Genomic DNA, 25,074 nt, shown 5'->3' with positions numbered 1-25,074 from the left:
CGCGAAGGATATTGTCTGTTATATTGACTTACTATATTAAAAACATTGATTAAAATTAAGATACAATTTATACAAAACGAAAACAGGCCAAATAAATCTTGTCTAAACAGTCTTGCTTCATGTTGCATGAGTTAATGTGTGTGTGGGCGTCGACGCATGGATTGCCTGTACTTGAATCTGAATGAGTGCAAGGTCCGTGGGCGTGGCCGCATTAGCGGATAATGAGTCAGTAATGAGTTGACTGACATATCCCACTTTTCACACAGATTACATAAACACAGAATATTTGTTTTCGTTTTGATTTACATGATTTAAAACCTGACATTTCAACGTTTCTTTAGACCAGTGTTTCCTAACCACGAAGAAAATCAGATTAGACATCAGATAGAATCAGATTAGACATTAGACTGATTCTCTTTTCTGAAGAGAATCAGATTAGACATCATTGAGAGAGAGGCTGAAGATCGCAAATCATGTTTGTTTCCCATATTTTGCCAAAAGCACAACAATTTGTTTTTATTGTTACTGTACACACACACAAAAAGAAACTTAAAGCAGCACTAGGTAACTTTTGCTCTCGGGCTCCCCCTACAGTTGTGAAACAGTATTGTCCTCTACTACTGTCGTAAACTGTCATTCTACATCAGCGGATGCATCGCACGTGCATTTGTTGACATGACAACCATGATAGCCCTGAACACTGCCGGAGTTCACATTCAGGTGTTCTGCTTGCGTTGCGTGTGAAATGTCTTCATCCCAGGTACAGTCGCATATGTTTCAGCATGTCATATAAATATAATTTCATGGGTTTTATTTTTTTCAAACGCCAAATGATCGCGATGCTCACGTTTACAAGCCAGCGTCATTATAGTAGCCTAGTCTAGTGGTTACCGTTTTACAGAATCTAAATGATACTTCAGTTCAATGTTTGAGTGGTAGGTAATAACCATATATTGTCAATATTATAATATCAAGCTACCCTAGATGAATCTGCAAATTTGAAAAATCGATTTGCATTATAGCTTGAGGAAAGACAAATAAACCAATATCACAGACATGTTAGGTATCCTAAAATATGATTTTGTATGTATTACGTATTTTCTTGCAAGAATGTAGCCCCTCCTCCTTCAGCTCATGCCAACGAGCAAACGCTGGCCCAATGTTGATCCTCGTCCTGCCTTTAATCCCATCACTTTCTCCTTTCCTCTTTTTGCTTTCCTCCGACAAAACCTTTGCTTTCTTATTTTTTTGTGCTGCTTCGGCCATGACTATAACATTTGGCAAACAAATGATAGTTTTTCTCGCACGTCCGAATTTAAGGAAGTGGGGGTGGTGGTGGAAGTGACGTATATGCTGTAAAGCCGTCGAATTTTGTAGTTCTTTTTTTTCTCGGGTTGCTACCCGAAACCCGAAGTTTAAAAGTACGATTAAAAACGATACAGACCCCGTCAGGCTGAGGCAGACGTGTCATTCAACCTATTGTAAGTCGATGTATCATCACAAGAGTTTTGAAAATATATTATGAAGGTTGAAAAGTTACCTAGTGCTGCTTTAACAGAATATAATGATGTATAACACTTGCATGAATGATAAAAAAACGACAGTGTTATTTGAGTCTCTTTGACACTGATAAGAAAAAAAGAGCCGGTCGCGCCGACTCCAGGGGGTTAAGCCATGTTAAACTCTCTCACATTTTCATGTTAAGCTTTTTAGAACATCATGAAAACTGGTAAAAAAACCTTTAGGAACTTCAAAATATAAAACGGCGAAACTCCTAATATTATTTCCAATAATTCAAAATGATGTTACTTTTCAAGATTGAATTGTCACATAGGTTGCATTGGTGCATTTATTCTGCAAACAGTAAAGGTGGAGATCCGCGTTGCATTTGTTGAAGTTCAGGTTTGATCATGGCAGATTTAGTCACACAAATTGTACAAGTGGCTTGTGAAGCAACAAAGGCCCTGTCCCAAATGACACATTTCATGTGCACTTTCGGTTGAAATTGTGAATGTTTTTTAGACCTGTGTTTCCCAACCGTCTGACAAGACGCTGTGAGAAAATTAGTCTCTGTGCACTCACCCGAAAGCGCGCACACGTCTTACAGCGCGCACATATTGAGTTCTCTTTCAAGTCTTACTTTTAGTGTGAGTTTGTCCGTTCAAGAGCATGTCAACATGTCCATCTTGAGTATTCTAGCGGACATAGTCTGTATATGCCTTAAGTAAACTTTACAGTCGAGAAAGACGACGCATATCCGAGCATTAGGTCTTAAAGGGGCAGTAGCCTTTACTGCTGTCTGTTTAATGTCAAACAACAAAAGACAAGGACATCACTCACTGCTCTTGATTGAATAGCTTTTGTAAGTTTAAAAATGATTCATCTTTAATGTATACAGTCAAATATGCAGTGTTATTTTACATTTGATCAATTTCTGTACCTGAAAACTAATGTTAGACGTACCTGAAAAACATAGTTTATTTTATTAGTAGGCCTATCTTTGCTCAATAGTATTTATTTGTGCTGCTGATGGTATTTTAATTATTTGTTCTTATTATTTTCTTTATTTTTATTTGACAGTAGTCCTTTATTCCCTGAACAAAGCAAATACTGAACCGTGATACAAACCGAGCCGTGAGCAATCTGTACCGTTACACCCCTAGCATAAGAATGAAACCAACCTGTTTGTTCCTCAGTTTCTTCATGTTTCACTCTCAATGTTTCTTCAATCTTCATCTCTTCTCTCTCCTCTTTCTCTGTCTGTTCCTCAGTTTCTTCATGTTTCAAACTGAATACATTTTCAATCTTCAGGTCTTCACTCTCCTCTTTAATAAACACCATCTTTATAAATGATCTCAGTCGCTTCTCCAGGAGTTTTTCTGTGTGTTTGTCCTGTTTAAGATGAGAATAATTAACAGAAAGAAAAATAAATCCACATTAAATCTTTGAGTGTCTCAATCAACATCAGCACAGTCTCAGTAACACTCAATATGTGGGTGTGTATATTCTCTGGGGAGCAGAGATGAGAGATTGAGTAATTGCTTTGGAAAATGATTCAGTGATTTAAAGCTCTCTATTTCTATCTCTATTTCTACAATCATTAAATAAAATAAAATTTGAATATATTTAAAGATTGTAGAAATTATATATATATATAAAAAATTTCTACCATCATTAAATAAAATAAAATTTTTATATATGTATGTATGTGTGTATGTTTGTTTATATATATCTAGAAATAGAGAGCTTTAAATCACTGAATCATTTTCCAAAGCAATTACTCAATCTCTCATCTCTACTCGCCAGAGACTGAACTCATGTTTGAACTGATTCACGATAGAGAGAGAAATGAGCCGCTCCTTCTGTTACTCATGAGTTTATTCTGTTACTTTTCTCACACAACGTTAATAAATGTTAGATAAAGCAATGCAATGTTACATTTAATAATACATCATTCATTCTGCGTTGCTTGTAAAACTTTGAAGATTGTTTCTATTGTTTAAACACTTTAAACGCTTAAAACACAAACCTTTCTTCAGCAGAATCACAACAGATGCAGGAGCGCGGCGCGGACTTATGACGTCACACCACAACACCAAAATAAAAGTCCCGTTCACACACTCCAGTCTTCATTCACAGAAGTGCACACATACAAATAATACAAGAGATGACAGAAATTCAGAGTTTTCATATTATTCATATTATGAAACTAGTAAAGACTGAGAGACTTTGTCTAAAAGTTAAAACTGTATTGTTTAGGGGAATAAATTATTTATCTATTTATCTTATTTATATAAATGATCTATATCTAGATATATAGATTTACATCTAGATATATTCTTAATGATAAATATATTATTAAACAATAAATATGTAATATAAAATTTCAATAATTTTTGAGTGACAGGGAAGAGAAGACATTGTTGAATAAAGTCATTATTTTTGTTTATTTGTTTGCGCATGAGAAGTATTCTTGTCACTTCATAACATGAAGGTTGAACCACTGCAGTCACATGGACTATTTAAAAAAAAAAATTACAACCTTTCTGGGAAATGAAAGTGTTAAATTGCTGTCTGTGGAGAGGTCAGTGAGCTCTCGGACTTCATCAAAAATATCATAATTTGTGTTCTGAAGCTGAACGAAGGTCTGACGTCTGCATTGCTGAAATTCAAGATTCAAGATTCAAGAGTTTTATTTGTCACATACACAGTTATATACACAATATACAACTGGCAGTGAAATGTAAACAGGTCCGCTCCATGGACAGTGCAAATAACAGTTACAAGAAATTAAATAGAAATAGAATAAAGTTAGAATAAAAAGTATTAACATAAGTAGAATTATAAATAAATCAAGTAAAAGATAAAAATAGGAAATAAGATAAAAATAAAAATATAAAAAATATGTGGATGATAAGTGAGATAAACTGTAGACTTAAAAATAAGTGGTTAACATAAAATATATAATATGTATATATAAAGAAGTATAATGTGCAAGGTTTATTACAGGTTGTTACGCAGTAACAATAGGGACGTAAAGTAAAGTGCAGTGCAATGGCAGTATGTGGATGTTAATGTTGAAAGACCGTATGTTTATGCGTGTGCGGGGGTGAAGTGAGTCACGTGACTGAGTTCAGGAGTCTGATGGCCTGGGGGAAGAAACTCCTCCTGAGTCTTTCAGTCTTTGCCATCAGGCTACGGAAGCGCTTACCAGATGGCAGCAGGGTGAAGTGAGAGTTTGCAGGGTGATTTATGTCTCTGATGATTTTAGTAGCTCTACCTCTGCAGCGTTTGGTGTAGATGTCCTGCAGAGACGGGAGAGCTGAGCCTGAGATGCGCTCGGATAAGCGCACCACTCTTTGCAGGGCTTTGCAGTCGTGACTGGTGCTGTTCCCGTACCACGCTGTGATGCACTGAGTCAGGACACTTTCTATCGCCCCTCGATAGAAAGTTTTCAGGATGGCTGGTGAAACCCTGAATTTCCTCAGCTGGCGCAGGTGGTACAGTCTTTGCCTGGCTTTTTTCACCTGTGTCTGGATGTGTGTAGTCCAGGTCAGATCCTCGGAGATGTTCACACCCAGGTATTTGAAGCTGCTCACTCTCTCTACCGGTGTCCCGCTGATCATGAGAGGGGAGTATGACCGATGCTGTCTCTTCCTGAAGTCCACAATCAGTTCTTTGGTCTTGTTAACATTCAGAGAGAGACAGTTGTCCTGGCACCATGATGTCAGTTGCTCCACTTCGTCCAAGTATGCCGTCTCATTGTTGTTGGAGATGAGACCCAGGACAACAGTATCATCAGCAAACTTGATGATCGAGGTGGAGCTGTGTATGGACAAACAGTCATGGGTGTAGAGAGAGTAGAGCAGGGGACTCAGCACACAGCCCTGTGGAGCTCCAACACTCAGGGTGATGGAGGTGGAGGTGAACTGGCCTACTCTCACCGCCTGGGGTCTGCCAGTGAGGAAATCTTCAATCCAGAGGCAGAGAGAAGAATTCAGGCCTAGATCCAGGAGTTTGTGTGTTAGCTTAATGGGAACTATGGTGTTAAAGGCTGAGCTATAGTCAATAAATAGCAGCCTGACATAGTTCCCACTTTTGCTGTCGATGTGAGTGAGGCAGGAGTGAAGGACGTGAGAAATGGCATCTTCAGTCGATCTATTGGGACGATAGGCAAACTGAAGAGGGTCCAAAGTGTCAGGAATGGAGGAGCAAATGTTGTTTTTAATGAGTCTCTCAAAGACCTTCATGACTAAAGATGTGAGAGCCACTGGACGATAGTCATTTAGGCAAGAGGGTTTACTGATCTTAGGTACAGGGATGATGGAGGATCGTTTGAAGGAGGTGGGGACAACAGATGTAGCAAGGGACTCGTTGAATATGGATGTAAAGAGCCCTGCGAGCTGATCAGCACAGGACCGCAGAACACGACCTGAAATACCATCCGGCCCAGCAGCTTTCCTGACATCCACACGTTTGAGTGCCCTCCGAACCTCGTGAGAAATGAGTAAATGTATAGTCTTTATGATCACTGTAAAGAAACCCTGATCTTAAATAAGTCTCGGTAGGTTTATTAACTTTAATATCAGCAAACAACAATATAATGTTACTTACTGTAGTTAAATTCATTTAATTTAAATAAACCACGTCTTTTGTACCATATTTTATATTTATAAATTAATAGCATTAGCCCCAATATATAGTGAGTCATACATTAACCTTTCAAAACAGAAGAGTCGAGATTAGAGACTGTGGAATATTTATGTTAATGGTAAGTTGTAAATGACTACTGCCAGCAGCCATATCACCCTGTAGCCAGAGACTGGTTTCCCACTGAAGTTAAGCAGGGCTGAGCCTGGTTAGTACCTGGATGGGAGACCAAATTGGGAAAACTAGGTAGCTGCTGGTAGAGGTGTTAGTGAGGCCAGCAGGGGGTGCTCACCCTGTGGTCTGTGTGGGTCCTAACACCCCAGTATAGTGATGGGGACACTATACTGTAACAAGCACCGTCCTTCGGATGAGACGTTAAACTGAGGTCCTGACTCTCTGTGGTCATTAAAAATCCCAGGATGTCCTTCGATAAAGAGTAAAGAGTAGGGGTGTAACCCTGGCATCCTGGCCAAAAAAAAAATGTGCCCATTGGCCCCTGTCCATCATGGCCTCCTAATCATCCCCATATATATATACGATTGGTATCATCCTCAGTCTCCTCTCCACCAATCAGCTGGTGTGTGGTGGGCGTATTGGCGCAATATGGCTGCCGTCGCATCATCCAGGTGGTGCTGCACATTGGTGGTGGTTGAGGAGATTCCCCCCTTCTATGTAAAAGCGCTTTGAGTGAGTGCCTAGAAAAGCGCTATATAAATGTAATTAATTATTATTATTATTATTATTATTATTACTGGGTTCTGTTTGCCCTAACACAACATTATATTTGGACATAATCAGGCTGGTCCTGAGGGATATGGCCAGTTTTCATGTGTTATCAAATCTCCAGTTTGAAGTATTCATAATTCTTATTAAAAAAATGTGGGCCCTCGCGTTTATCTTGTGGTTTTCTAGAAGGTCCCCCATTAAAAAGACACTAAATAGACTAAGATTACACACAACATTAATAACATTTAATATTTACATAGCATGAAGTTTAAATTTTAAGTGGCATAAATTGTAATAAATTGTATCTTCTGTATTTATAGAAAACTCCAGTGCAGAATATCAGAAGAAGATCGAAAATCGAGGGGCCAATCAGGAACAACTCAAGTCCATCAGACAGAACTGCTCCTAGAAGACTATCCAGGCCACCAAAAGTAAACATGCTGCAACAAGTCCTTCACCAGGATTACTGGCTGACCTGTGATACCATTGACCTGGCCAGCTTCCTCACAGCAAAGGACAACATGGACATTGATGGGTTTCAGTCAGTTCTGTCCTTTAGTGCTATTGCTAATGGAGGGATTGTGGGAACGCCCCAAAAAACTCCAGTTTGTGCAGATATTGCACATTCGGCAAAACAACTGGATCAAGGTTAGCAGTTTATTTTGTGATGAATCAGCTCTCTGTGTATGACAGTAAAAGCGCCCTCTGGACCCGAGAACCCTACAGACACTGTCCTCGCCGGTAAGGCCACAGTCAGGCAATCAAATCTAAGCAATTGTGGTGTGTTCTCAATAGCATTTACATATGCTCTATGCAAGGGCCATCCACCAAAGCTATGCATATTTAATGAAGGCAGGCTAAGGGCACAACTGTATGCTTCATTAAAATAAAAACAGCATCACACTTTGCATGAGTGAAGCTGAGGCCAACATGACCAAAACTGCAGAACCAGTTTACTGTGTTTGCAGAACAGCTCATAACAAGGAGCTCATGGTCCAGTGCTCTGAATGCCAAGAGTGTTATCATCCTACATGTGCAGATACACCCAGAACTGTAACGGGAAATGATCAGGTCTGGCAATGTTTCAAATGCCACTGATGACATAGTGGACTGGACACTACATGAGAAACACCACAGTGGGGAACACCAAATGAGTGCAATAAGAAGAAGCTTTATTTTTTATTTTAGTATTTTAAATTATTTGACGTTTTAATTTAAACGTACCACTGCTGTATTTTAACCTTGCATTTGATTTATTTTTATATTTATTTTTATTTGTGATTTATATAAGTAAAGGAGTGAAATCCAGATCCCTATTTATTTAGGGTCTAACAAAAAATAAATCAACACATTTCTGTATAACCGTGCAACACTATGCAAATTATTAGATTTTTTTTCATGAATAAATGCAGTGTAAGAATGCACTTTTTGGGGTGATTTAGCCTTTATTTTTCTCAAAACTATACAGTAAAATGACTTGGAAATAAACAGTAATTCATCTTCTGTATTCAATTTATGGAATCTCACAGTTCAAAATGCTTACACTAAGCCTGAAGACATTGCACACCAGTTACGCTCGTCTGATGTAGCGAAAGCATTTTGAACTGTGAGAGGCGTTACACTTTTTCCGTAAGTTGGAAGTTATAAATTGTACTTTATAAAGTAAAGCCGTGTGGAGCAGTTATGATGGATAGATGCACTTTTATGGACTTCAGAAAAGAGCAACAGTCACTGCCATACTGGATACACCTGAAAGTATCCCTGTTTCTTTTCTTTGCTTAAATATTGGAAAGCTTCTGAATACAGACACTTCCTCCTATTTTACAGCCTTCACTGTTAGTTTGTCATTTTACCCCGAAAATATCTTGACCATTTACTACTTCTAGTACAGGCCAGATACATTCTTGTTCAAGATTCAATTTTCCCCCAAAACATTGACAAAGCTGATGGCCTTTTAAAAGCATTTGTGGGCCTAATTTATCAAAATAGTTCCATGAAATATGCTTGAATGTAATTAAATAAATATTGTATACAGTGTATTTAATTATTTTGTAAGTATTTTTATTAATTTTCACTTGTGCTGGACAGCAGTCCTGCAGGATTTTTCACTTGTGTTGCAGTTGTGCTGGATGCTCCTGCATGTTTCTGTTGTACTGAAGGCTTCATTCTAAAACCTGTAGGAATTTCCTGGAGGATTTCATCATTCCTACAGGATACCTTCAAAAATCCTGCAGAAAAAATCTCAGGATTCCAGTAGGTTATTTTTGTAAAGGTGATACACATTATCATCTTCTTCTGCCGCCCCTGCCTGATCCCCATATCCCTCCTCATCTTCTGCATCTTCTTGGACTCCACCTCTCTCATCTTCGTTCATTTTGACAAATGATGTCTGTTATCTGCGGCCATGCCACAATGACCACGTCGCTTTATATGTGCTCTATTTAATAGATTTTTTCAAATACATACATACATACATACATACATATATATATATATATATATATATATATATATATATATATATATATATATATATATATATATATATATATATATATATATATATATATATATATATATATATATATATACAGTGAGGAAAATAAGTATTTGAACACCCTGCTATTTTGCAAGTTCTCCCACTTAGAAATCATGGAGGGGTCTGAAATGGTCATCGTAGGTGCATGTCCACTGTGAGAGACACTCCGGAAATCACAATGTATGCTTTTTTTAAACTATTTATATGTATGATACAGCTGTATTTGAACACCTGAGAAAATCAATGTTAATATTTGGTACAGTAGCCTTTGTTTGCAATTACAGAGGTCAAACGTTTCCTGTAGTTTTCCACCAGGTTTGCACTGCAGGAGGGATTTTGGCCCACTCCTCCACACAGATCTTCTCTAGATCCATCAGGTTTCTGGCCTGTCGCTGAGAAACACAGAGTTTGAGCTCCTCCAAAGATTCTCTATTGGGTTTAGGTCTGGAGACTGGCTAGGCCACGCCAGAACCTTGATATGCTTCTTACAGAGCCACTCCTTGGTTATCCTGGCTGTGTGCTTCGGGTCATTGTCATGTTGGAAGACCCAGCCTCGTCCCATCTTCATTGCTCTAACTGAGGGAAGGAGGTTGTTCCCCAAAATCTCGCAATACATGGCCCCGGTCATCCTCTCCTTAATACAGCGCAGTCGCCCTGTCCTATGTGCAGAAAAACACCCCCAGAGCATGATGCTACCACCCCCATGCTTCACAGTAGGTATGGTGTTCTTGGGATAGTACTCATCATTCTTCTTCCTCCAAACACGTTTAGTGGAATTATGACCAAAAAGTTCTATTTTGGTCTCATCTGACCACATGACTTTCTCCCATGACTCCTCTGGATCATCCAAATGGTCATTGGCAAACTTAAGACGGGCCTGGACATGTGCTGGTTTAAACAGGGGAACCTTCCGTGCCATGCATGATTTCAAACCATGACGTCTTAGTGTATTACCAACAGTAACCTTGGAAACGGTGGTCCAGCTCTTTTCAGGTCATTGACCAGCTCCTCCCGTGTAGTTCTGGGCTGATTTCTCACCTTTCTTAGGATCATTGAGACCCCACGAGGTGAGATCTTGCATGGAGCCCCAGTCCGAGGGAGATTGACAGTTATGTTTAGCTTCTTCCATTTTCTAATGATTGCTCCAACATTGGACCTTTTTTCACCAAGCTGCTTGGCAATTTCCCCGTAGCCCTTTCCAGCCTTGTGGGGGTGTACAATTTTGTCTCTAGTGTCTTTGGACAGCTCTTTGGTCTTGGCCATGTTAGTAGTTGGATTCTTACTGATTGTATGGGGTGGACAGGTGTCTTTATGCAGCTAACGACCTCAAACAGGTCCATCTAATTTAGGATAATAAATGGAGTGGAGGTGGACATTTTAAAGGCAGACTAACAGGTCTTTGAGGGTCAGAATTCTAGCTGATAGACAGGTGTTCAAATACTTATTTGCAGCTGTATCATACAAATAAATAGTTTAAAAATCATACATTGTGATTTCTGGATTTTCTTTTTTTAGATTATGTCTCTCACAGTGGACATGCACCTACAATGACAATTTCAGACCCCTCCATGATTTCTAAGTGGGAGAACTTGCAAAATAGCAGGGTGTTCAAATACTTATTTTCCTCACTGTATGTATGTATATTTATTTTATATATATATATATATATATATATATATATATATATATATATATATATATATATATATATATATATATATATATATATATATTATTTATTTAATTCTTTTTTTATGCACTTTTTAAAAATAGCATAGATAAAATAAAAATAATGAGCAAAACAAGAACAATCATTCAATAATTTAAAAAAAAACTTAAACCTTTGCACATACATAAAAAATATTATAAAAAAATGTATTACAATTTGTGATGCATTGTTCCTGACTTCTAAATGAATCATTCCCTTGATTCACACAAATGTTTTTTCTACGAACAAAAAGTTGCGATTTTCTAGGCCTACGGACAGCGCCTGAAAATAGGCTAACTTCTGTCAACATAACCAACGTGACAACCTGCTTACACAGGGAGCTTGCTGGGGACTATTTTCAGGTGCTGCGTAAAATTATTACGCAGGAATGAGAGTACGGTTCCTAGCCATATTGGCCAAGAAAAACACAACTTTTCCTTCTGTCTTAGTACACGATGTAACTACAGAAGTGTCCAGATTTATATAGGAAAAATATCAATATATTATTGAGAGAGATGCTAATGGTCTAATCAGATTCAATGATCTATGCTAAGCTATACTAAAAGTGCTACTGCCAGATCTGAAGAACATTCTAGGGTTGAGTCTTGTAGATGAGCATCTGATATAAACCACATTTAAAGGTCTTGTGTGAACAGCCTCACCCAAAAAAAGACAAAAAACATTGTATTTTGAGTGGAAAATCATGTTCAGCTGCAATGTGAATATAGCCCTAATTTCACACAGATACATATTTTCTGGTGCCATTTGAAATTGTAGAGCCTCAGATCTGCATGACTTTTCAGGAATATCTGTACGTGATGGCAAAAGACAAGGCAGCCAGAGAAAAAACATAAAATAAACAGAAGAGATCTCTTGGCAAAATAACTGGTCATGTGAATTAAACAACGAGGGAAAAGGTTTAATTTTCAAGTCTACACGTTCTCTCTCCAGTGAATTCTCAAGGTTATCTTTAAAGGGTTAGTTCACCCAAAAATGAAAATTCTGTCATTAATTACTCACCCTCATGTCGTTGGACACCCGTAAGACCTCCGTTCATATTCGGAACACAAATGAAGATATTTTAGTTGAAAGCTGATGGCTGAGAAAGGCTTCAGACAGGCCTCGATTGGCATTCAGTACATTGACACTTCCAAGATCCATGAAAGGCACTTAAAACGTCGTTACAAAGTCCATCTCACCACAGTGGCTCTACAATAATCTTACGATGCGACGACAATAGTTTTTGTGCGCAGAAAAAAATCAAAATAACACCTTTATCCAACTTGTTCTCGACTTCCGTGTATGCCTCCACGACGCATGCGCGAGAATATGACGCAGATCCGGTCTCGGCGTAGTTCTCAAAATGGGGCTTAAGTGTGTATTTCATGGATTCCCGAACACCGGCGCTACGTCATATTCTCGCGCATGCGTCGTGGAGGCATACACGGAAGTCGAGAACAAGTTGGATAAAGGTGTTATTTTGATTTTTTTTTGCGCACAAAAACTATTGTCGTCGCATCGTAAGATTATTGTAGAGCCACTGTGGTGAGATAGACTTTGTAACGACGTTTTAAGTGCCTTTCATGGATCTTGGAAGTGTCAATGTACTGAATGCCAATGGAGGCCTGTCTGAAGCCTTTCTCAGCATCAGCTTTCAACTAAAATATCTTCTTCTTACGGGTCTTACGGGTCTCGAACGACATGAGGGTGAGTAATTAATGACAGAATTTTCATTTTTGGGTGAACTAACCCTTTAAATCTGAAACCCTTTTCACACTGACCACATGTGAATGGGCTCTCTCCTGTGCGAATTCTCATGTGGTTATTGGGTAGTTGACAAATGACCAAGAAAAAGTACTTTTTTTGGAAAACATAACTTTTTATGAAAAAATACATATATTTGTGGAGTATGAAAACTGCAGTTCCAGAAAATAGAAATGGTCACTCATTTTGTCAATGACTTCACATATTTTTTTCACTTTTTCACTCAACAGTACTGTAAATGTGTCCTATGGTGTGACATTTATAAAGTACTAAGATATTATATTAAATAACATAAAACAAATACTTGAGACCGAATTGTTCACATTATTAAAACATTATTTTCTTAAAGTGATATTTATTTTAAATGAAAATACTAATTAGAATCATTTTCACCATGAATAGATGAAGTTGATAAACTTTTCCCTACGAATGTCAATAAAACTTTTTCGCCAACCTTACAAAACTGTTTGAATTTGTACCTATCTAAGAGGAGATATTATTGTAACTCCCCTAATGCCAAACTTGACTCTTTTTTTAAAAAGATATTTTAAAATAAGTATATTTTTCTGTTGTTTTATGTTTGTCACACCATAGGACAAAACGTCACACCAAAGGACAAAGATAGTCATTGCATAAAAAGAGTAAGAATATGTAGTGTTTATTGTAACAATTACAAAGGAGGACATTTGTTTTTATTTTTCAACAATATAAACTGTGCAAAACATAGCACACCAAAAGTAACTTTGATACTTATATATACATCAATAAGGAAACATTGATGCATATACACTCACCTAAAGGATTATTAGGAACACCATACTAATACTGATTTTGACCCCCTTTCGCCTTCAGAACTGCCTTAATTCTACGTGGCATTGATTCAACAAGGTGCTGAAAGCGTTCTTTAGAAATGTTGGCCCATATTGATAGGAGAGCATCTTGCAGTTGATGGAGATTTGTGGGATGCACATCCAGGGCATGAAGCTCCCGTTCCACCACATCCCAAAGATGCTCTATTGGGTTGAGATCTGGTGACTGTGGGGGCCATTTTAGTACAGTGAACTCATTGTCATGTTCAAGAAACCAATTTGAAATGATTCGAGCTTTGTGACGGTGCATTATCCTGCTGGAGGTAGCCACCAGAGGATGGGGACATGGGGCTCATAAAGGGATGGACATGGTCAGAAACAATGCTCAGGTAGGCCGTGGCATTTAAACGATGTCCAATTGGCACTAAGGGGCCTGAAGTGTGCCAAGATAACATCCCCCACACCATTACACCACCACCACCAGCCTGCACAGTGGTAACAAGGCATGATGGATCCATGTTCTCATTCTGTTTATGCCAAATTCTGACTCTACCATCTGAATGTCTCAACAGAAATCGAGACTCATCAAACCAGGCAACATTTTTTCCAGTCTTCAACTGTCCAATTTTGGTGAGCTTTTGCAAATTGTAGCCTATTTTTCCTATTTGTAGTGGAGATGAGTGGGACCCGGTGGGGTTGTAAAAAAAACTAAAAATAACTTGGGTATTAAAACAACAAAATCATGTAAAACAAGAAAATGTTTAACCATTTACAGTATTCTAAATTATGAAAATGTGAAATAAATTATGTTTTATCTTCTGTGACAGTGAAAAAGCCACGTCACGTCAACTACCCAAATACATTTTCCTGCCAGAAACCCTCCTCTCACAACATATTCTGTCAGGATATATTTTATTATATTGATATTTCTCCCTAACTTTTTAAAAAACATTACTATAACTTGATTTGAGGTCAAAATTACTCCAGAAAATGTATTTTCCTGTCAGAAACCCTCCTCTGAGAACAGATTCTGTCAGGACATATATTATTATATTGAAATGTCCCTTTTTAAAAAAAATCATTAATATAACTTGATTTGAGGTCAAAATCACTTCAGAAAAAAAATTTTCCTGTCAGAAACCCTCCTCTCACAACATATTCTGTCAGAATATATTTTATTATATTGAAATGTCCCCCTTACTTTTTAAAAATCATGAATGTACCTTGATTTGAGGTCAAAATCACTTCAGAAAATGCATTTTCCTGTCAGAAACCCTCCTCTCAGAACATATTCTGTCGGAATATATTTTATTATATTGAAATGTCCCCCTTACTTTTTAAAAATCATGAATGTACCTTGATTTGAGGTCAAAATCACTTCAGAAAATGCATTTTCCTGTCAGAAACCCTCCTCTCAGAACATATTCTGTCAGAATATATTTTATTATATTGAAATGTCCCCCTTACTTTTAAAAAAACATTAATATAACTTGATTTGAGGTCAAAATCACTTCAGAAAATACATTTTCCTGCCAGAAACCCTCCTCTCACAACATATTCTGTCAGGATATATTTTATTATATTGATATTTCTCCCTAACTTTTTAAAAAACATTACTATAACTTGATTTGAGGTCAAAATTACTCCAGAAAATGTATTTTCCTGTCAGAAACCCTCCTCTGAGAACAGATTCTGTCAGGACATATTTTATTATATTGAAATGTCCCTTTTTTAAAAAAAAATCATTAATATAACTTGATTTGAGGTCAAAATCACTTCAGAAAATACATTTTTTCCGTCAGAAACCCTCCTCTGAGAACAGATTCTGTCAGAATATATTTTATTATATTGAAATGTCCCCCTTAGTTTTTTAAAAATCATTAATATAACTTGATTTGAGGTCAAAATCACTTCAGAAAATACATTTTTTCCGTCAGAAACCCTCCTCTGAGAACAGATTCTGTCAGAATATATTTTATTATATTGAAATGTCCCCCTTAGTTTTTTAAAAATCATTAATATAACTTGATTTGAGGTCAAAATTACTTCAGAAAATTTATTTTCCTGTCAGAAACCCTCCTCTGAAAACAGATTCTGACAGGATATATTTTATTATATTGAAATGTCCCCCTTACTTTAAAAAAAAACATTACTATAACTTGATTTGAGGTCAAAATCACTTCAGAAAACACATTTTCCTGTCAGAAACCCTCCTCTTACAACAGATTCTATCAGAATATATTTTATTATATTGATATTTCCCCCTTACTTTTTAAAAATCATGAATGTACCTTGATTTGAGGTCAAAATCACTTCAGAAAATACATTTTCCTGCCAGAAACCCTCCTCTGAGAACAGATTCTGTCAGGATATATTTTATTATGTTGAAATTTCCCCCTAACTTTAAAAAAAATGATGACATATAATGTTTTACACCGTAATAATGAAATAATTATTTGAAGCCCAGCTCTTTTACCTGAAATATTCAAATCGCATGTGCATCGCGGTTGTGACGTCACCGGCGCGCTCCCGCTGCGCGCTCTCGGTTCTTCTTCAGTCCGCGGGAGATCTGAGGGGAGAAAGGCGCGTGTTTGATCGCTCCTGTTCAAAAGCGTCTTAAAGGTTAAGAATCGATGATTAATTGATCTGTGTTTTGTTCAAATGTGTAAATGAGATTCACGAGTATGTTCTCTTTCATTAGAGCCAAGTTTAAAGGCGTTTAATCTGCAGAAGTGTAGTTTAACCGAGGGAATGCAGTGTGAAGGTTTATGTGAGCGGTTCACCTGTGGAGATTAATTTCTCTCCTGTGTTTGGCAAATTCATAAAACACTGATTAACTGCATGTTTACAACTTGTGCAGGCATGGTGATGTGTTTTGATGTGTTTTTGTGATTTCTTCGTCGTGTGTTAAAAACTGGATTGGCTTTATATGATTTTTTTTTATCTTTTCTATGTATGTATTTATGTTTTAAATAATGTGTTTAAACTAGTTTTAGTTGTTAAATAACATTTTAAAGTGTTAATTCATTTTGTGACTGTTTTTATGTCACTTTACATGGAAAGTGCTTATTCATACTTGAAATTATCAGTTTTTATGAGTATTTGAGAGAGATCTACAAACCTTTTCACTGCTCCAGGATCAGTTGAGCTGCTCTGGATGAAGCATTATCATATCATATCTTATCATTATCATATTTACTGTTATTACCTTCACAATTCATAATCAAAGAGCCATGTTTGCAGTTGTGCCTCCATGACATTTGAGAATTATTTTAGTTTTAAAACCACTGATATTTGTAAAATGTGTTTATATGAGAGGTTTCAAACCTGAAATTATCCATAGCATTACGTTTTTATTTTTTAAGACATAATTTCTAATTGTTTTCTTAGTTTGTACCATAGCTGACATTTAAAATACGATATTATTATGATTATTAGATACAAATTAAATATGTTTGATAGAATATATCAGATTATTGTAAAAGGAAATAATACACCTGGACACACAAATATGCACATCATGTCATTGAGTCATATATCAAACACTAAATGTGTGTAATTGAGCAGGTGAAATATACACTTTTATGATGGATGGATGCACTTTTATGATAGATAGATGCAATTTTATGATAGATAGATGCAATTTTATGATGGATAAATGCACTTTTATGATAGATAAATGCACTTTTATGATAGATAAATGCACTTTTATGATAGATAAATGCACTTTTATGATGGACGGATGCACTTTTATGATAGATAAATGCACTTTTATGATAGATAAATGCACTTTTATGATGGACGGATGCACTTTTATGATGGATGGATGCACTTTTATGATAGATAAATGCACTTTTATGATGGATGGATGCACTTTTATGATGATAGATGCACTTTTATGATGGACGGATGCAGTTTTATGATGGATGGATGCACTTTTATGATGATAGATGCACTTTTATGATGGACAGATGCACTTTTATGATAGATAGATAGATGCACTTTTATGATAGATAGATGCACTTTTATCATGGATGGATGGATGGATGCACTTTTATGATGATAGATGCACTTTTATGATGGATAGATGCACTTTTATGATGGATAGATTCACTTTTATGATGAATAGATGCACTTTTATGATGAATAGATGCACTTTTATGATGAATAGATGCACTTTTATGATGGATGGATGCACTTTTATGATGGACAGATGCACTTTTATGATGATAGATGCACTTTTATGATGGATGGATGCACTTTTATGATGGATAGATGCACTTTTATGATGAATAGATGCACTTTTATGATGGATAGATGCACTTTTATGATAGATAGATGCACTTTTATGATGGATATCTCTTCAAATGATAATGAAGTTAGAAACATGTATACCAATGTTGTATGTAGCTTTAGAGACGGTCCCTAAATTTGCGAATCTCGAACAAAAAGCCAACTTTATGCCAGTCAGATGCGCTGTGGTTCTGGGGCCGGATTCTCAAAACATTATTAAGAATACAGTTATTCTTAACTGCCAATTTCTTCTTATTTTCTAACATAAGAAAAAATATTAGAATATTCTGTATTCCCAAAAACTTTTCTTAAGAATATTTGTATCTTTTTTCCTTATGCTTGTTCTTAAGATAAAATTTAAGAAGTATTCATATTCACGAAAAGAATGTTCTTAAAAATCATCGTAAATAACTTCTTAAAGTTAGGATAATCTCCAACCCATTTTAAATACCCAAATGTAGGATGTTAAACAAATGTATTGGGTAACATAACAGTAGGTAGCTATAATATTTATAACTAATAGTACCATATGGACGAGTATAAAACCAGCATCCAGTTCGCACCAACCAGCAAGCGTCATAGCACCGAAAACATGGGGATTTTTTGGACGATAATCGCACAAACTATTTGATATTCTATAATTAAATCAACTAATCGAATATTCGTAAATTGCGACCCATGCCTAGTTTAAAGATTAAATCTGTTGTTTATTTATAAAGAGAGCACCTTTTTGACAATTTAATCTGGCGTCTTCAGAGTTGAGATCCAGGCGATCAGCGGGTGTTCAGCGCTCGTTAACCCCGGCGAGAGCAGCCTTTCCTCGGCCAGTCCTTCTGACGTCTGCCGCTGGCTCTGATGTATGATTCGTCGTGTGTAGATCTAACGGCTGGTCTTTGGTACCCGAGCAGCGTTATTGATTAACGGCTCTTATAAAATATCAGTTTTACGGACACGGCACATTAAAAACTTGATATTGAGTAGGGGTGTAACGATTCACTCGTTTTCTCGATGCATCGATCTTGAAACATGCATTCTGAATCATGAATCGTTTATTTCGGCCGATAATCGATTTAAAATGTACTGCTGCGTCTGTGCCGTGACTCACACTTTATTGAAACGACACGTTCAGTTTTTAATTGTAGTGTTTATTCTCTAAACTGAACGAAATGATTGTATTACTATGAAGATCAAAACAACGTTGGGGGCGGTGTACAGAGTGGCTTCGTAGGGCAGCGAAGCAAGTGCATTCTGGGAGTTGTTGTCTTTCATCCACATGAGACAAAAATACATTTTCTGTCTTTTCTCAGTCTAGAAGGCACCAAATTCAAAAATAATTTCACATTTCTACTGCATAAATGACCCAGTTTAAATACAAAGCTTAATGATAAATCACTGAAGTTACCCTTTAAGTTTTACGGAAATACAGTAGGCCTAAGTAAAACCCCGCTTATTCAAGGATGAACATTTATTGCATGGTCGGAGCAAACACTGTAAGTGTCTAAAATGCATACGCACAATTCTAATGAATGATACATGACATTTAACTTAATGTCATTTAACTGAGTATACGAAGGAAACTGCTAAAGTAACTACAACATTACCAACACTGAAATAAGAGCGTGCGGTTTATTTATCAATCAGATGCGCAAAAAGTGATAAATCACTGACAATTTATGAATATATACAATGAATAACATCTGAAACTGCACAAAGGTATGCTATAAATAAGAAACCATTAAATCTCTCTCTCTCTGTGTCTGTCTGATTTTCTTCCTGTTGTTAAAAGTAAAATCTCTCTCTCTCTCTCTCTCTCAATTTAAATTTCAATTTCAAATTTGCTTTATCAGCATGACTGTGTATCACAATGTTGCCAAAGCATTAACATATTATATATAAATAATAAAAACAAACAAATATATATATACTATATATGTAAAGATCATGTCACATGCAGCACAGTAAATAAGTCACTCAAGTTCATCTCCACAAGTGAGTAGCTAAAGCTCTAGAGAGTTAGCGTCTCTATGGTTATGGATGGCTAACACATATTGTGCAGCGAGTGCGGCTGTGCTCTCATCTTCTCCAAGCATGAAGGACATTTTCTCATTATCACTCAGTTCAGTGAATGATGGAATCAAAGTTTCAAATCTGGCCAGAAATGTTTCTCTCACATGCTGATATTTAGGACAGATTAGCAGAAAGTGTTTCTCGTCCTCTATCTGCTGTAGATCACAGTGTCTACAGATCCTCTGCTCTCTCTCTGTCCATGTGTGTCTGTGTCTTCCTCTCTCTATTTCTAGATCATGGTCACTCAATCTGTATTTGGAGAGGATTTGTCTTTCTTTCAATTCTTTAATTACTAGATAATTGGCCAATTTAGTGGTTCTATTTAGGGTTGAATAGCATTGGAGTTTATTTTTGAGTTCAAAATGTGTTTTTAGTGATTTATAATGGGTGTCTTTTAGATTTTTGTCAATTTCTTTAATAATGGCTTTGGGGTTGTAGCTGTGGTCAATCGGGGCTTGAGTTTGATGGACTAGTTGGAGAGCGAGTGTGTTTAGAGGATGAGACTCTGCTGAGGTTTCATTGGCGAGGAGGGCTTTATATTGGACTGACTCTGGATCAGACTGATGGAGGCGATGCCAGAACTGGACACATCTCTTCTGGATCTCGATTTCCAGCGGATAGAGGCCTAATTCAGCCCTGCAGGCGGCGCTGGACGTGCTTCTGTGGACCCCTATAATGTTTTTGGTAATTTCCAATTGTAGTTTTTCTATTGAAGTTTTATCCCAATTTTTTAAATTCAGTACTGATCCCCAAATTTCACATCCATATAAAAGAATTGGTTTTATTATTGAATTATATAATTTTATCCAAGTTTTTATGGGTATTTTTAAGTGACCGCATCGTGATTTTATAGTATAGAAAGCCCTCCGAGCCTTTTCACTCAGTGTTTTGACAGCCAGACCAAAGCCTCCCGAAGCGCTGATGTCGATGCCCAGATAGCTGTAGCTCTCTCTCACACACACACACACACCTACTTAACCACAATGTGAGGACGTATGACTGGAAACCCTACCTTTAGGGACACCCCTTTCTGAAGGGTCTAGAGACAAAAGAAAGATATGACTGCACTGCTGGAGAAGCTGTGATCACAAATATCACTTGATTTTATCAATAAAAGCCTTCCTTAAAGACCTGATTTTTTACCTTCACTTTAGGGACATTATTTTATATGTCACTTTTGGGGACATTATACACAAACTCTGATGAAGTCATACTTTGAGGACATTGGTGATACACAAACTCTGATGAAGTCATACTTTGAGGACATTGGTGATACACAAACTCTGATGAAGTCATACTTTGAGGACATTGGTGATACACATACTCTGGTTAAGGTATACTTTCAGGACATTGTTGAGATGTTATATATTATTTATCCTAAGAAGACAGAAGTAGAATATTACAATTCAAAGTTCCAATACTGGACAGTGAAATCAAGCTAGTGCAGAGATACAGGTGTGAGAGAGTAACTGGGTTTCTTCTTTTCTTCAAGATCACTGTAAATGGGTAGCCTACATTTTTTGTCTGATTTGTAGCTTGAGATCAAGTGCCTTTGGCTGCTCAGTTGGGGAATGGCAATTAACATTCAGAAATATTATTGATTTGACTGATTGACTATCAGAAGCAAAAGATGAACAGAATTGAGCTGAATAATGACACTATTGTCTTCAATTTCAACTGTTAAACAACTCTACAGAAGTCATTTCATAATTGTTGAAATTTGCAAGTTATTTTATGTGTGTGAAGCTCCTTTGAAACCATCTGCATTGTATAATGCGCTATAGAAATAAAACAGACTTCACTTCATGGCAGAGAACCTTTCACTGACCACCGGCTGCATCGACTGTAAACTAATCATTATCACAAAAACATCTTAAGGAGTTTTCCTCACCAGAGTCATCTTTGGCTACACACTGGGGTTTTAAGACATTAGTCATGTTCTTCTGTAAAGTGTAGTAATTGTCAAAAAACTCTATACAAATAAAAATAGTGACACACACACTCCGATTAAATGACCCTTTGGGGACTCGAGTGACACACACACTCTGATTAAATGACCCTTTGGGGACTCGAGAGACACACACTCCGATTAAATGACCCTTTGGGGACTCGAGTGATACACACACTCCGATTAAATGACCCTTTGGGGACTCTAGTGACACACACTCTGATTAAATGACCCTTTGGGGACTCTAGTGACACACACACTCCGATTAAATGACCTTTTGGGGACTCAAGAGATACACACACACTCCGATTAAATGACCCTTTGGGGACTCTAATGACACACACACTCCTATTAAATGACCCTTTGGGGACTCTAGTGACACACACACACTCCTATTAAATTACCCTTTGGGGACTCGAGTGATACACACACTCCGATTAAATGACCCTTTGGGGACTCGAGTGACACACACTCCGATTAAATGACCCTTTGGGGACTCGAGTGACACACACACTCTGATTAATTGACCCTTTGGGGACTCGAGTGACACACACACTCTGATTAAATGACCCTTTGGGGACTCTAGTGACACACACACTCTGATTAAATGACCCTTTGGGGACTCTAGTGACACACACACTCCGATTAAATGACCTTTTGGGGACTCAAGAGATACACACACACTCCGATTAAATGACCCTTTGAGGACTCGAGTGACATACACACTCCGATTAAAATGACCCTTTGGGGACTCGAGAGACACACACTCCGATTAAATTACCCTTTGCGGACTCGAGTGACACACACACTCCGATTAAATGACTCTTTATTATTATTAACATTCTTGGACACATTATGTTGAACGTGCACATTGCAGTTTATGACAAAATTTATATATTTTTTTAAAGAACAATGAAATATTAACTTGGAGGTGGAAATGCTTCTCAATGCCCAACTATCCTCTGTACTTCCTCATCTACCCTTCTTCAAAATCTCTCTACTTCCTCCTTTACATTCTCTCCTCCCTCTTTACTCCTCTTCATCCTCTTTAACTCTACTCCTCCATCTTTTTACCCGCTTTACTCCTCCTCTTCATCCTCTTTAACTCTACTCCGCACTCTTTTCACCCGCTTTACACCTCCCTCTTTTCATCCTCTTTACATTCACTCCCTCTATTCATCCTTTATATTAGCTGTGCTGGACATGGGCTGTGGCTGGATGTAACCTATTGGTGAGAGTTGCCGTGTGCAGACGAGAAGAGCTGAAAACTGAGATGTGATGTCAGACACTTTCTGCTTCCCGTAGTGACGCTCATGCTAAGTTTGCATACTTTACCACAGCTGAAGTGGAATAAACGCATTATTTTCCAAATACAGATATTTCAGAGACATTTTCATTCAATACATGCACTGCTTAATACAGTGTCTGTTTGTACAAGAATAAAATTCAACATAAGCCTAAATACCAGTGAAGTGGGGTGTACATTGTTTTATTTTGATGTTATAAAGAACAGATTTGTGATCCTTAGTGGAACTGAAGGTGTGAGAAGAAACATGAAACGCACGTGATCGTTGTCAATCGGTGTACTCTGCCAATCGTGGATTAGCTGTGTCATCAGCAGAGCTCGTGAGTCGCTCTGGAGAATCTGCTCTGGCTGAGTCCTCCTGCTCTCCAATCGCTCTCGCTGTACTCTGATGCCTTATGGCACAGTCACGGGGGTCGCTGTCTGAAGTCGGACACAAGTTCTAACCGTCAAGCACTGCTCAAGTTAGCCGCTGATCGTTCTGTGCAGCGCTGCATGAAGTCCAACAAGCCTAATGCTTTTCTTCCCTCCCTCTTTACATTCTCTCCTCCCTCTTTACGTCCCCTTTACATTCTCTTTACGTCCCCTTTACATTCTCTTTACGTCCTCTTTACATTCTCTTTACGTCCCCTTTACATTCTCTCCTCCCTCTTTACGTCCTCTTTACATTCTCTCCTCCCTCTTTACATTCTCTTTACGTCCCCTTTACATTCTCTCCTCCCTCTTTACGTCCTCTTTACATTCTCTCCTCCCTCTTTACATTCTCTTTACGTCCCCTTTACATTCTCTCCTCCCTCTTTACATCCCCTTTACATTCTCTCCTCCCTCTTTACATTCTCTCCTCCCTCTTTACGTCCCCTTTACATTCTCTCCTCCCTCTTTACGTCCTCTTTACATTCTCTTTACGTCCCCTTTACATTCTCTCCTCCCTCTTTACGTCCTCTTTACATTCTCTTTACGTCCCCTTTACATTCTCTCCTCCCTCTTTACATTCTCTCCTCCCTCTTTACGTCCCCTTTACGTCCCCTTTACATTCTCTCCTCCCTCTTTACGTCCCCTTTACGTCCCCTTTACATTCTCTCCTCCCTCTTTACATTCTCTCCTCCCTCTTTACGTCCCCTTTACATTCTCTCCTCCCTCTTTACGTCCCCTTTACATTCTCTCCTCCCTCTTTACATTCTCTCCTCCCTCTTTACATTCTCTCCTCCCTCTTTACATTCTCTCCTCCCTCTTTACATTCTCTCCTCCCTCTTTACATTCTCTCCTCCCTCTTTACATTCTCTCCTCTTTCCAGCCCCTTTACATTAGGCTTGTTGGACTTCATGCAGCGCTGCACAGAACGATCAGCGGCTAACTTGAGCAGTGCTTGACGGTTAGAACTTGTGTCCGACTTCAGACAGCGACCCCCGTGACTGTGCCATAAGGCATCAGAGTATAGCGAGAGCGATTGGAGAGCAGGAGGACTCAGCCAGAGCAGATTCTCCAGAGCGACTCACGAGCTCTGCTGATGACACAGCTAATCCACGATTGGCAGAGTACACCGATTGACAACGATCACGTGCGTTTCATGTTTCTTCTCACACCTTCAGTTCCACTAAGGATCACAAATCTGTTCTTTATAACATCAAAATAAAACAATGTACACCCCACTTCACTGGTATTTAGGCTTATGTTGAATTTTATTCTTGTACAAACAGACACTGTATTAAGCAGTGCATGTATTGAATGAAAATGTCTCTGAAATATCGGTGTATTTGGAAAATAATT

The 25,074-nt window shown here is 37.7% G+C and overlaps 1 pseudogene across 1 annotated transcript in view; it reads left to right on the top strand.

Moving 5' to 3' along the window:
- LOC307143792 overlaps positions 1-25,074 on the top strand; it is an 838,852-nt pseudogene that overhangs the window by 479,677 nt on the left and 334,101 nt on the right. The window lies entirely within an intron of this gene.

Source organism: Gobio gobio (genome assembly GCF_949357685.1).
Source record: "Gobio gobio genome assembly, chromosome: 1".
Taxonomy (NCBI): Eukaryota; Metazoa; Chordata; class Actinopteri; order Cypriniformes; family Gobionidae; genus Gobio; species Gobio gobio.
Note: the sequence above shows the minus strand (reverse complement) of the source record. Positions and strands in the feature narration are given on the sequence as shown.